We start from the raw sequence: 14,218 nt of genomic DNA on the forward strand, positions 1-14,218 counted from the left end.
TACTTTCAGTCCAGTACTCTGAAACTAGCACTAACCCTCTCAATCCCACTCCTTGCTGAGCACACATGCAGCTCCTAGTGAAGGGGTGTGCTCTTGTGTTCAGGGTGATCTCAGCCCTGGTGTTGGGGCACTGCATTTGTATTGGCTCACATGAAAGAGATCCTAGCAGTCAGGAGAGGAAAGAAAACAAAACCATGCACATTCACCTGGCTGCAGCACAGCAGTGTAGCTGCCAGGGAAAAGCTGCAGGACTGTTGCGCACTATGGGAGCCACCAGTGTTACAGAGGGGTAGGTGAAAAGGAGTCAGGGCAGGGGTAAGGTCTTTCCAGCCTTCCCTTGGAAATTGTGCTTATATTTCACTCTTCAGAAAATGTACAAAGCACAATTTTGTACATAGAGATTCAGCATGGGCACTATTATGTAAGCAATGTGCTGTCTTCCCTCTAACCTAAATTTCACTTAGAGAGAAAATACAGAAGGATTGCAGATGCACATGAACAAAACCATCCAAGTGTCCTCAGCCAGATGGCCATCTAAGCACTACCCCAGGTTTTTGTCAGCCTTCTTAGACTCTTGATTTCATCTTCCTTTCCATTCTTTGGCTATTCTTTGGCTGTTCTCCTTCCATCCTCTTTGCTGAGGCAGAGTTACTCAGAACAGACCTTATTCTCTTACAGCTTTCTACTCCTTTTCCATCATCCTTACAGCTTCCCCTAAGGATTACTGAGATTTATTGAATTTTTGAAATTTACTGTCAACTTGAGATACAGACTCAAAAATGTGATTCTTGCAGCTTAACCACCCCTTGTAGTCAACTTCAACAGACTGTGAAGGAAGAGTCTCCTTCACAGTTGTAAGAGTTGATAACTCTGTGACATGGCTTCTGTGCAATATGTGACAGTTCCTCTAGGCACATGGCTGATCCAGTCTATGTGGGAGCATTCAGTACCACAGAACACTTAAAAACAATAATATTTTCAATTTTTTTTTAATGGAAAAAGCCCTTTCCCAAATTTTGTATCATTACTTTCTTAGAACAAAACTAGGTCAATAAAAGGGTAGGATCAGCAGTTTTTTTACTCTTTCCATAATTTGTCTGAACTAGTCTGTAGTGTTTATTGCATTTTAGAGGGAGGAATTTGCATATTATATAAATTGTCCCAATCTCTGTGGACTGATGAAGCAAATTCCTTTATCCAGGAGACAAAAGAAAAGACGAAACATTTCCTCCCTCACTTTTACTTGATTTTCACAAATTTTTAAATTTATTAAGGAGAACAGCTTTATATAACAGTAAAATCTAACTATAGGTGAAATCTAGTGGCCACACATTTTCTGATAAGTAAATATTTAGTGTATTTCAATTTATGTGTCTTTTCCAATTTATTCAGGACATCTTATGCAGAAAACACTTGGGGGGAGGTAAATAAATTCATTCAAGCTCCATTATGGACCTTCAATGCAGAGTAATACTATTACTTCCATTTTTCCTAATATAGAGGGGATGCTCAGTTAATGTTCTCTTCTACCAGCATTTCCTTTGGGTAAATGCTTTCTCTTAAAAAGCAATAAAAAATATTAACCACCCTTGAGATGTTAAGTGGCAGTGTTCCAATCTGTCACTAAAATGGCAATGTTGGGCAGTAGTAAACCTGCAATTTTCAAAGCTGGACAGTGCATAGAACAAAGTCATGTGGAATCCTAAATTATGAGTAGTCATTCATTACCTTTGGTGAACCTTGGAAGATGCTGGAGTACTGTAAACATAGATCATTATAGTTATAATGGAAAAAACAATATTTAAAATATTTTAACCTCTGAATAAAACATTTTCATCTTTTCCATGAAGACATACATTTTAAAAGTCTCCTTATGTTTACTAAAGCTTCCAGAAATGTAAATATACCTTTAAGATCATCTAAGTAACTTTGCTACTGCCTCCTTACAACTAAAAAAACCCAACAAAATATAGGAATAAAAACACCCCAGCAGCCTGCTAGTCCTCTCTTCAAACAACTGATATCTTCACTGCTTCAGTGACTTGGAAAATTGTGAAGCTATCTAGCTGAACCTCTACACTTCTTGTTTACAGACCAGTTGGGTTTTAGGCTCTTCTAGTGTTTAGATTGAATTTCACTTGCCCTTTATATATAGTAGAGCCAAGTACTGATGTAATCTTGTGTAATTAGGTGAAGTCTTTTAAAGAGAAGGCAATATTGTAGCAATTTCATTAAATAAGGGATATTCACATTCTTCATTCCAATGTAGACCATTTTTTCTTCAGAAATCCGTTTTCCCAATATCAGAATTGCTCATCATTAAAGGTAAGCTTTGCAAGGCAGGGTCCTGCTTCAGCCCAGTTTTCCTTTCCTGTGTCCTCAGACTCTTGTCCTGCTGGTAGGGCTCTTTGCTCTGCTCTGGGATGGCCCAGGCCCACCTTGGCTCACTTCCAGCAGAGAGGCAGGTGAAATGCCAAGGAAAATCCCTCCCATGGAAAGCTGACATAGTTAACATGAGGAGCCACCGAGTCAAAGCATTGGGCTGGAACATACCTCAAAAGACTGACCAGCCCCAAGTTCTTGTCTCAAGGCAGGATCAGCACTATCTGTATTTTTCTTGACACAGTTTGAAAACAATGTAGGTGGGAAGGGACCCTGCTCAGACTCTCACCTGAGGTGTGCTGACTTCAGCACTGGCTAAAAATTCGTAATGCCTGGCTAGGACAGCGACTCCATCATGACAGTTTATGTCAGGATTTTGCTGTGCCCACTTGTACACATTCTTCTTAACAACTAACCTGGATGTAATTAATTAATTAAACCTTAAAAAGTTTATGATCTTTTCTGTCTTGATACATTATTTTGTGACAAATATGTTTTAGTTTCATACATATTTATATGCTGGAACTTTCTATTATTCTCTAATAACATTATAGATATATATTTTAGATCTGTAAGTTACCTTTGATTATTAGTATAATTTTTGGGATTAAGTTGCCTTTGATTACTAGTATAATTTTTGGGATTAAGTTGCCCAAAGTAAATGTCTGGTTTGTATTTCAGGCAGATTGGTAGACAGCAGAAAGTTTCAACTTACATTTGGAACAGTTTGCAGGTTAGTTTGTAGGAATAGCAAAAAGAATAGAAGAAATTTCATATGACAGTTATTACATGTAATTATGAGGATATTCCTGACAAATTTTAGTGTAATTTTAAAATCTGACAGCTTGTGGGTTTTCTAAGCTGTCATTAGTTGAGTGGCTTAATAGTTACAACCACAACTCACATGCACCTGTGTTCTTCCCTTAATGATTTTGCATGTTATTTTCCTTTCCAGGACCATAAAGAACTTTGCAGAGTGCTGTGTTAGAAAAATTATGCCTAGTAAGAGGAACATATTTGAACTGAAAACCAATTAATTAGAACAAATTTCCAAACATGGATTCTCTGACTTTTTTTCTTTCCACTATGGTTGCAGTTGGATTGTGTTTTTATATTTTCTTCTAAAAATAGGCTTGTGATCTCTTACTGAGTAGGACTGCAGAATAATAAGTAATATGCTGGATCCATCATACCCCTCACCCTCCCACTGCAGAGGCACTCAGAAGTCACAAAAGGGAGCACAAAGACATGAGCTAAAAATACCATATGGACTAAATGACTGATTTGGTGTCAAGATGGTTGTGATGTTAGGGTTGGCCCTGCAGCCTCACCTGTGTAGACACACAGGTGCAATTTCAGTTTTACTTATGAGGAAAGTTTTCTGATAGGATATAACTTTTGATCTGCATTGCAATCCTACCTTATGTAACTGGATTTATGGAGAGTAGATGTCCTGTAGCTGCAGCAGTTATCCATCATGATATGTATATATTGACCTCAATATTTATCCCAATTGGAATACATGCTGAGCAAAGGAAATCTGCCAAATGCCAATCCAGAAAAGTCTAAAAAATGTGGCCTTTGCTTAACTTTTGGAGAGCCAGGCACAGCAGGTGTTGTGGTCCCAAATACATGGACTGAGACAACCTTTCTGAATGATAATTTGTGGAGCTCACATTTTTTTACACCAAAAAGTGTAACTGTTGTGTTGTCATTTTCCTCTTCAAGTATTTGGATAACATCTGTTTGGGGAAGTTTACTGTTTTCTGTGTTTTGTTTAAAAGTGTTCCCATAGCACAATTTCCAGGGTGTTGCATTATGAAGTTTTCTGCAATCATGAATAATTTTTTTTTTTACTAAGACCCTCTTTGAAAGCTGACTTGGAGTGGTTAACATCCTACTTATTAGGATCTTATGTTCTAAAGTTCTTCTAAAGTTAATCAGTACAATAGTATTCAAAATGGTCCCCAGAAATAACAGAATCATAGAATTCTAGAATGGTTTGGATTGCAATGGGCCATAAAGATCACCAAGTTCCAAACCCCCTGCCATGGGCAGGGACACCTTCCACTATACCAGGTTGCTCTGAGCCGCACCCAACCTGGCCTTGAACACTTTCAGGGATGGGGCATCCACAGCTTCTCTGGGCAACCTGTTCCAGTGCCTCACCATGCTCATAGTAAAGAATTTCTTACTAAAATCTCATCTAAATCTACCCTGCTTCGGTCTAAAGCCATTCCCCTTGTCCTAGCACTACATGCCACTGTAAAAAGTCCCTCTCCAGCTGCCTTGCAGGCTCCCCTTAGGCACTAGAAAATGCTCACCAACTCCCCACAGCCTTTTCTTCTCCAGCCTGAACAGCCCCATCTCTCTCAGACTGCCATCATAGGAGAGCTGCTCCAGCTCTCTGATCGTCTTCATGGTCTCCTCTGGACTTGCTCTGATGGGTTCATATCTCTCTCATGCTGGGTGCCTATGGCTGGATGCAGCTCTCCAGGTGGGGTCTCACAAGCCCAGAGCAGTGGGGGAGAGTCACCTCCCTCCACTTGCTGCTCACACTTCTTTTGATGCAGCCCTGAATATTGCTGTCTTTCTGGGCTGCAAGCACATGCTGCTGGGTCACATCAAGCTTCTTGTTCACCAACACTCCCAAGTTCTCCTCAGAGCTGCTCTCAATCCAGTCTTTACTCAGCCTGTACTTCTGCTTGGGAATGCCCTAACTCAGTTGCAGGATCTCACACCTGGCCTTGTTGAATTTCATGAGGCTGGCACAGGCTCACCTCTCAAGCTTGTCAAAGTCTCTCTGGATGTCATCCCTTCCCTAGAGTTTGTCAAGAACACTGCACAGCTCTGTGTCATTGGTAGACTTGCAGAGGGTACACTCCATCACACTGTCCATGCCACCAGCAAAGATTACAAACAGTGCTGGTCCCAGTGCCAACCCCTGAAGAGCACCAGTTGTCACTGGTCTCACTGGACATCGAGGCTTTGAGTTAGCACAGATTTACCTACTGAGTTATCTGCTGTCTGTCAAACACATCTCTCCAGTTTAGAGACAAGGATATCATGCAGGACAGTGTCAAGTGCTTTGCACAGTTCCAGGTGTCAGTAACTCTTCCCTCATTCACCAACACTGTAATCCCATCATAGAAGGTCACCAGATTGGTCAGGTATAATTTGTCCTTAGTGAAGCCATGCCAGCTGTCACAAATAATCTCCTTATTTTCCACGGGCTTTAACATAACTTCTAGGAAAATTTGTTCCATCATCTTTCCACACACTGGTGAAATTAACTGGCCTGTAGTTCCCTGAATCCTCCTTTTTTTCTTGTTTTCAAAATGAGGGTTATGTTTCCCCTTTTCCTGTCAGTGGAACTTGAGTAGACCATGATGATTTCTCACATATGATGGATAGTGGCTTAGCCAATTCCTTCACCAGTTGCCTCAGGTCCCCTGGATAAATCTCATCAGGTCCCATAGAGATTGGGAGCTTGTGCATCCTCAAGTTCCTTAGACAGTCTCAAACTTGGTCTATAATGGGTCTCCAGTCCCTGCCTTTCCCCTTTGTAACGCAGGTGGTGTGGCTGGAGCACTTGTTAGTGAGACTGAAACAAAAATGCTGTTGAATACCTCAGTCTTCTCCATGTCCTCTGTTACCGAGACTCCCATTTCCTTTCAGAGAGGGCCCACATTTTCCCTAGTTTTCCTTTCATCACCAGTGTACCTATAGAAGACTTTCTTGTTGGCCTTGATGACCTTGATCACATTTAATTCTATCAGGGCCTTGGCTTTCCTAACCTGATCTTTGGCTGTTTGGACAATCTGTCTGTACTCCTCCTGGGCTACCTGCCCCTGCTTGCACCCTCTTCTTGTTTGTGTTTGAGTTTGTCCAGGAGCTCCTGACTTTTTTTCTGAACTTCCTTTTTGTCAGGATGCATTGCTCCTGAACTTGGAGGAGGTGATCTTTGAATGTCAATGAACTTTCTTAGGATCCTCTTCTCTCCAGGTCTTTATATCCCATGGTCCTTTATCAAGCAGATTCCTGAATAAGCCAGTCAGCTCTCCCGAAGTCCTGAGCAGTGAACTTGCTGTGACTCCTCCCTGCTGCCCCAAGGATCTTGTTCACTTCATGGCCACTGCAGCCAGTCTGCCCTTGAGCTTCACCTTCTGCACCAGCCCCTCTGGCCCCTCTTCCATCAGAGTGAACTGTTGATGAAGAGAACACCTATGCCCAACTCCCTCCCAGTAGCTTCCTGTCCACTTGCATCAACTGCTGTGTGAAAGGAGCTCATGACATTTAAAGGTGGTGTATGGTGCACGTAACCAACTACACAGTTTTCTGCTCATTCTGAAACCCCTCCTTAGTAAAAAACTAAATAGTCTATTGTATTTAAACTCTAATCTAGCACACACAGACGTTAGTAACATGTTTCAGTTGGTTTCAACATGCATTGACTCAAACCCCAGCAGCCCAGGGACGCCAGGTGCTCTAGGCACACTGATTAATTTGGGAAGCTCTCTTAGAAAGATTGGGCTGGTAACTTCAGCTAATCCTCCTTAAGAGAGTTCTCTGCTCTGAGGCAGGAGATATGACATGCTGCCTCGTACAATCACTGCTGCAGGAGCAGGGTGCTCTGGCTGCCTGACAGTCACACCAGCAGAGGCTCTGAAAAACTGATATCAAAAAAAGATCTCGAGTTTTTCCTCCTTCCCTTGATGGACCAATATGTCACTCTTACGATAATGTGAAATGTACTCTGCAACCCTGCTTTGGGTTGACTGTTTGGTCTGCAGTTGACAGCAGGGAAGGGGTGGATACACCAGAATCCACCACAGGACCTTTATAAAGTGAATCAAATGAAAGAAATATTCTGTACAGTGTAACTTCACAATTTCCCCCTGGATTATGTTCCAAAACTGTATCCTCCACATGGCAACTCACTTGCTGCTTGCCACTATGTAACTTTAGAACCATTTAACTATGCTGTTTTCCTTTATTTATGCTTCACTAGTCAAAAGAAAATTAACTGGTGTCTCTGCAGCGTACCAGTATTTGTGCTCTGCTTAATGCTCCATATAATAATTGCATTTCCTAAGATAACATTTAAGATAATTCATAGAAAGCTGTCAGGGAAAAATGAGGACTTCACACTGAAAATACTCAATTACATGTTCGAATATTTAATTTATGTCAAATGTTGCTCTCCATTTACTTTTTGATTCTGAAGTCAATGTGCTAGCTGCAATTCTAAAGGTAGAAGGAAAAGAAGTGAAGCAGTCCCTTTTCAAAGTTCCCTTTGTTTTGTGTATACCTTTTTATCATATCTAAAAAAGCTCTCCTCCAAAATGCAACATTATTGAGAGTCTCCTTTTAGGTCTAGACTACTCAGATGAATTTTTGGCTGAACAATCACTTTTGTTTCTTGTCTGCTAACTTTTTATTCATGAGCAAGTGCAGACATATGATGCAAAGAAAGGCACATGCATCTTTTCCGTAACAGTGGCATTGGGTCTGCTGTTTCTTGTGTTGTGTCAAGCAAAGAGGAAAGAAATAAAAATAATCTGTTCAGACTAAAATGATGAAACAGATTTAATAAAGTTCCTATATGTACAACAATTTCTAGTCATAGCACAACTATATCAGTTAATACAGTCAAGATATTTGAAAAAATTCCACAGATTATTAACTTTTTATTGCAGTTTTACTTAATTTAAAATAAACAACAGAAACAAATTGTGCATTTCCCTATTTAAGGCTTATATAACCCCATATGATAGTTCTGTGTTTAGGAAGATGGTTAAAATAAGAACTTGCTCTGTGCCCAGTAAAGAAGCCTATGAAAGTACAATCCAAAAGATGTTGGAGAGAGGACACTTTGCTTCCAAGTTATTTTTCATGGCTTTTCAATGAAAGCAGCAGTGCACCAACCACAAATGGTGCCCTCTGGTCACAGAGAGCCAAACAGCAGTAAGGGTGAAGGCTGGGTCTTTGTCTTGGCTGTTTGTTCCCAATCTTTCTATCATTTGAAGATCTGTTTTTAAAAATTCAGGTATAAGGAAGAACTCAGTCTCATCTTTAAAGTGTCTGAGCTGAGCTCAGAATGAGGTGGGCTTTCCTAAAGGAACTATTGTTGTGCTTTTAGCAGTTTATGTCCAGGTATGTTCAGGAAGGTGAATTTTCCTCCACCTTTTCTCTATTAGCATATTCTGCAAGGTGAGCACCAGGAATGATGCTGCAGAAGCCAAGTTATTGCTGGGAGAAGAATATCACCACTCACTGTCTTCCTGACCTAAACCTGTAGTGTTCTGATCTGTATATTTTTTTTTTAATTTGTTTATTTGTAGGTTATAGCTTTAAAAGATTGTAATACATTATTTAATAGCCTTAGAACTCATAGTCACTGTGTTCAAAAGAGAAAACTTAAAAAATTAACACAATTTGGAAAAAGGCTTACACTGAGCTATGAGGAGATTTTACTTCTTACTTTCTGGAAAGGGATTTTGCCAGTATTTCCAGGAATTTTCCTGGGATCCATTGTTCTTTTCAGCAATGCAGCCATGCTGCATTGTGCATCCTGCTCCTCTTTGCTGATGGTTTCCTGATTCCCCCCAGAAGCTGGAACTGCTTGGCAGATTGCAGCCTGGGCCACCCAGCTGTGCCTGGCACAGGGGTTACAGAATGGGACAGCAGCCGTGGCACAGTGCTGCAAATGAGTGTGAAACAGGTCGAGCTGCAGGGGAGCGAGTTTGGGAGCTAAACGTGTGAGACTCCCTCTTGATGTGTGAGATTTGTCAGGTCTGCACTGGGAAGGCAGAATTTTAAAACCTTTCTAGAAGGGCTGGAAACCCAGATTCCTCTGAAGGCCAGAGTTAAGCTTGTCAATGATTATGTATCTTTATTACAAGAGGCTGTTTCTCCTGGCAGTGGCGGGAGAGAGTTCCCTGTTCTCTGCAGCCCATGCACAGAGTAAGTGTGTTCAGTTATTCTGAGCTGGTCACGTAACCTTCTAAAACATTAACTTAAAGAATCCAGTCCAATCACAGCCCAACCCTTCCTGTATTTCACTATGTTGTTCAGCTTCAAATAAAGGAAACCTTATTTTAAAAAGCTTTATAGCCCAAGTTCTATCTATGTGAACTGTTTATTTAGGCAGGAAGCTACTCAACTACTATTTTTGGAAATAATGGGAAAGTGGTTGCATAGACAGGAGTATGAATAATGGCATTGTTTTCTTTTATTCAAAGCTACCAGAACTCTCTCATTAGGTTTTAAAATTGTTTGGGACCCTAACTCTATCTCTAAATTCCTATTTTGTTCTCAGGCTCAACAAGGAGCAATGAACAATATCCACAATTAATAACCTTTTTGTTATATTGAATCTTCATAAGCAAAACCAAGTAGCTTTAGTAATAGTAATAGCTATTAAAACAGAATGAATAATTAACATTCTGTCCCTCCTTAGACTTAGCTTGGCATAGAGACTTTTGCCTGTTTTGGATTTGTTGTCTGTAGTGATAAAGTTTTTTAAAATCTCTTTGAATTGAGATAAAGCAAATAGTTTTAATTCTTGGCACAGAATGTAGGCTGACAGAAGACAATCTTCTTCAGCTTCTCCAGGAGCTCTGATGATAATTTTCATTCCTGTATAAATTACTTAATGACAAATAGTTAATTTATCAAGCAAAATATGTAGACTTTAAATCCCCCCTAATTCTCATTTTTTATTAATTTGTTTTTATTCTTGCCAAACATGGTAGCATTATGTTTTTCTGACTAGGAAGGGACATAATGACAGAGCTAATAAAAAATTCCTGACACATTTAATGCAATATACATAAACCAAAGATATTCATTTATGTGTCTAGAACATCCTTGAGCTGTAACTGGGTTGAAAAATACAGTGACTGTAACAAAGAGGAGGGAATTATAAAAATAAAAAAGAGTTCTAATAATGTATATTTATTTTAAGCTCTGTCACTGAACATGGAAATTTGGTTTGGAGGCTTCCAGATTTCAGGCTCCTTTCTGTGCAAGCACTGTTTTGGGTCTGTAAGTGAATGATGGACTGAATGGCTGACCTGAGGCACTGGGACCAGCCCAGCCCTGGCAGCGAGGAGCACTCTGGGACATGCAAGTTTAATGTGAAGGGTGTGCAGCACCCCAGCCTTGGATGTTAGAATACATTACTGAGCCCTAAGTCAGGCTGACTATTTCTACACTCCCAAGTCTCTGAAGACAGAACCCACAAGGTTTTGGATGGATGGTTACAGCTTTCTCTGTGTGTTCAGGTCTCCCTCTCTGGGTATGCCTGCCAGAGCAGCTGACGCTCAAGCATGCACTGGCCAAATTCTCAAAACACCTTGGGTATTGCTATCCACAGAACTCCACCTGCTTTGTGCACCTGAATTACAGAGACTATATGCTTCATTAATGCCAGATGCTTTTTAAAAACACATACATATGACCAAAGGTAACAAGACTTGCGCCTGAATGAAGTCCTCAATCTACTTAATGCCCATTAATCAGCTATTCTAAGGTCAAACAAAACCAAATGAGATAAGTAACAACTTTCTGCTAAGCATAATTCAAGTAACTGGCCCATTTTTGCTAAGCTTTTTTCATAACATAAAGTGAAATTATAATTCAGGGATCCTGAAACATCCAGCTGATAAGGCAAAATCTTGCCCCCATACATAAAATAATAGAAATTTCCACTGTAACATTAATATCAAGAGATTAAGAGCTCCTTCTTCCAGGCAGTTCTGTAGTCCATGCAGAGGGTGGTTGAGCCCTGAAACAGGCTTCCTAGGAAGTGGTGACAACACCAAACCTATTTGAGTTGAAGTGTTTGGCCAATGCCTCTCAGGCACATGGTGGGATCCTCGGGGTGTCCTGCACAGGGCCAGGAGTTGAATTTATCATCCTGATGGGTCCCTTCCAACTCAGCACATTCTATGATCCTATAAATCACACTGACTCGTCACCACCACGTTTTTATGTATTTGTTAAGCATACAGCTGCTGCAGGATGCAGTATTCAGTTTGCATGATTTTTGAGTGAAGAAAGGAGAGCCTGAGAACAGAAAACACTGTTGCTGATTGAAAAAACACTTTTGTTCCAGTATTTCATTGCCCTATTTGATTAATCTGAGCAGCTAAGGATTGAGTAATTCTGAAAATGCACATTGAGATTCCACTGCAGAGTGAATTTTGGATCATATTGCACAAAATAATAAAGCCTAACCATTGTTGGGTTTGTTTTGGTTTTGGTAGGAAACTTTTCTATAGCTGAAGTCGAAAACAGGCTTCCACCAGTCCTTGCATGGGAAAGCACAAATTACCCTTTCACAGCAGAGAATTTAAAAGCACGTTTCTCTAACAGCACCCTGGGCAGCTCTAAACAAGGTCACATTAAAGTTACATTGTTTCTATTTGAAATGTAACCACGCAGTTTCTTCTTCTAAGTGGCTAAACCTGAGCTCAACTGTAAGGAACAAAAATTTTACTGCCAATTCCTGTGCCAACTAACATTTTGGTTTAATGTTTTCCCTTCCTACATAATTTAGGACAGCCATAGAATTTCTCAGAACCTCTCCCAGTATTATTCATCTGTGCTGCAGTACTGCTTAGAGACTTCATCTGCAATTCTCCATGCAGTGAGATCTGTGAGATCAACCTTCCACTTAAACATGACACAATGCCTATTATCTGCTCGAACTAGTACCCAAATGTTACAACAGCTTGTTACAACAATCAGATAGTATTTTTAGTACATTATCTTCTTTTGCCAGTTATGCCACCTTTTATATCTCTTTAAAGAATGGACCAAAAGTGTGAAAAATCAGTGAAATACACCAAACAGTATTTTTAAAACAGTCGATCGAGGTTTAAGTACATATTGGCAAATTTATTGCAGAGAAATGACTGAATAATGGCACTGTATAGTGGGCATCAAATGTTAATGTTAACAGGTTTTTTTTTTCCCTGAAGATATAAATTCAAACATATGTTTCTCTATGAAAAGAAAGTCACTTTCTTTGACTTGGAAAGAAGATACATTACTATGTTTACATGAACTCCTATTTTGTCCAGTAGGGTTTTATACACTCATAAATTCATGAGCAGACTCAGTTGTAGAACTTTGGGTGAAAAGATCATGTCTTCATGAAAAGATCATGTCTTCATGCGATCATCAAAGTAGTAAACACTTTCTCTGAGCTTTTATGTATGGCTAATGAAAGGCATAGTGACTTGCAAGACAGAAGGCTTCGTTTTCATGCTTTAAGCTCTCTTGATCTCTCCAACAAATCTAAACTCCAGTTGTGGGAGATGGATTATAGGGAATCTCTTTTGTGGGAAAGAAGGTTCCAAGAAACCTTTTAGAAGAACTAGAGATAAACCTGAGATACCTACAAGCCTCTATGGGTTGTCTCTTTAAAGATGTTGCCAAGTCCCTCCAATAACACAGGGTAACTTTCTAGTTTAACAGGTTTTTGAAACCTTCCCATCTCAGGTAAAATTCAGTATTGACATGTGAAAATACCTCTCACTATAATGATTAAGGGATTTTTCTGCAGCACACATTGGTATGTTTACCAACCAAACAAACTAAATGGAATACTGAAAACCTTCTCCCCTCAAACAAACAAATAGAAAATGCAATTGATGAGGGTATTATGCCATAGAAATAGGAACTTTTGTAATCACCATTTTACCTAGTCATAATATTTCTAATTCTGTAACACAGCTGCCCTAGAAGGTCTTTTGCACTTGGCCACTGTAGGCATGCTGAAAAAGCATCTATTTGCAAATGTTGGTAATTGGTACTGCTTGGCTAAACACACACTTTTCAATTATCCAGGCTAGATAACAGCCCTGAAATGCACCAGATGAGAGAAGTATAATAGCCTGAAATCTCAGGATGCCACTTACAACCTGGCAACACATACCAGCTGGGAATCAGTGCTGGAACCTGTCTAGAGGTCCACCACGTACCACAGGGTCCATGCTGGTAGCAGCAGCTCTCTAGAGTGCAAGGTCTTTGCCCCTCTGTGCTTCACAGTCTTTGGTTTACACCCTCAGTCAGTGACATAGCAGGGTTGTTGTATTTTGCTTTGCTGGACTTTACCATTGCACCTTTACCTAACCAGAAAAAGTCTACTGATAAGTAACATTCCCTGCTTTCTCACTATCATGGATGAAGCAGATTTTTCTCTCTTGCTGGTTTGTGTGGAGAAAAAGAACCCATGTTTCACTACAGTAGCAGCAGAAAAAAAGTTGTGATGATGAGGAAAGAGACCCACACTGTGGAAAGGAAGACCGCAATTCAGACACTATTTTCTCCCCTTTCTGAAGAAAACTAATAAAAGTTAATAAAAGGATCCTGAAACAGTGAGAGATATTGGAATTTTTTCATACTGCTGAAACACTCAATTCAGATCCAACTGCAGATATTCTACTGATGTTACTATTCCATTTTTAGTGTTGATATTTTGGTGAAGAGATGTTTTCCCTTCAAGAGTAAGGTGAGGGATTTCATTGTAACATTGAGAGTAATATCCAAATGATTTTTGTCTGCATGAGAAGGCTCTAACTGGGATGTTAATAATCTGGAACTTCCAGGAATGAAGCCCCTGTCTCAAAGATTTGTTACGTGCTGATGCCTCTCGTAAACAGCATGCCTCTAGTTATTTCCAATGGGCTACAGAGTCCTTTCACATACAATTGGTAGAATCTAAGCTAGGAAAGAATTAAGTCATCAAAGAAAGATTTTTTTTTTTCTGTATAAGTAACATTTATTGCCTTCTATTTGAGATAAATTTAAATCAGTCTCCATC

Source organism: Serinus canaria, chromosome 2 (genome assembly GCF_022539315.1).
Source record: "Serinus canaria isolate serCan28SL12 chromosome 2, serCan2020, whole genome shotgun sequence".
In the NCBI taxonomy this organism is placed as follows: Eukaryota; Metazoa; Chordata; class Aves; order Passeriformes; family Fringillidae; genus Serinus; species Serinus canaria.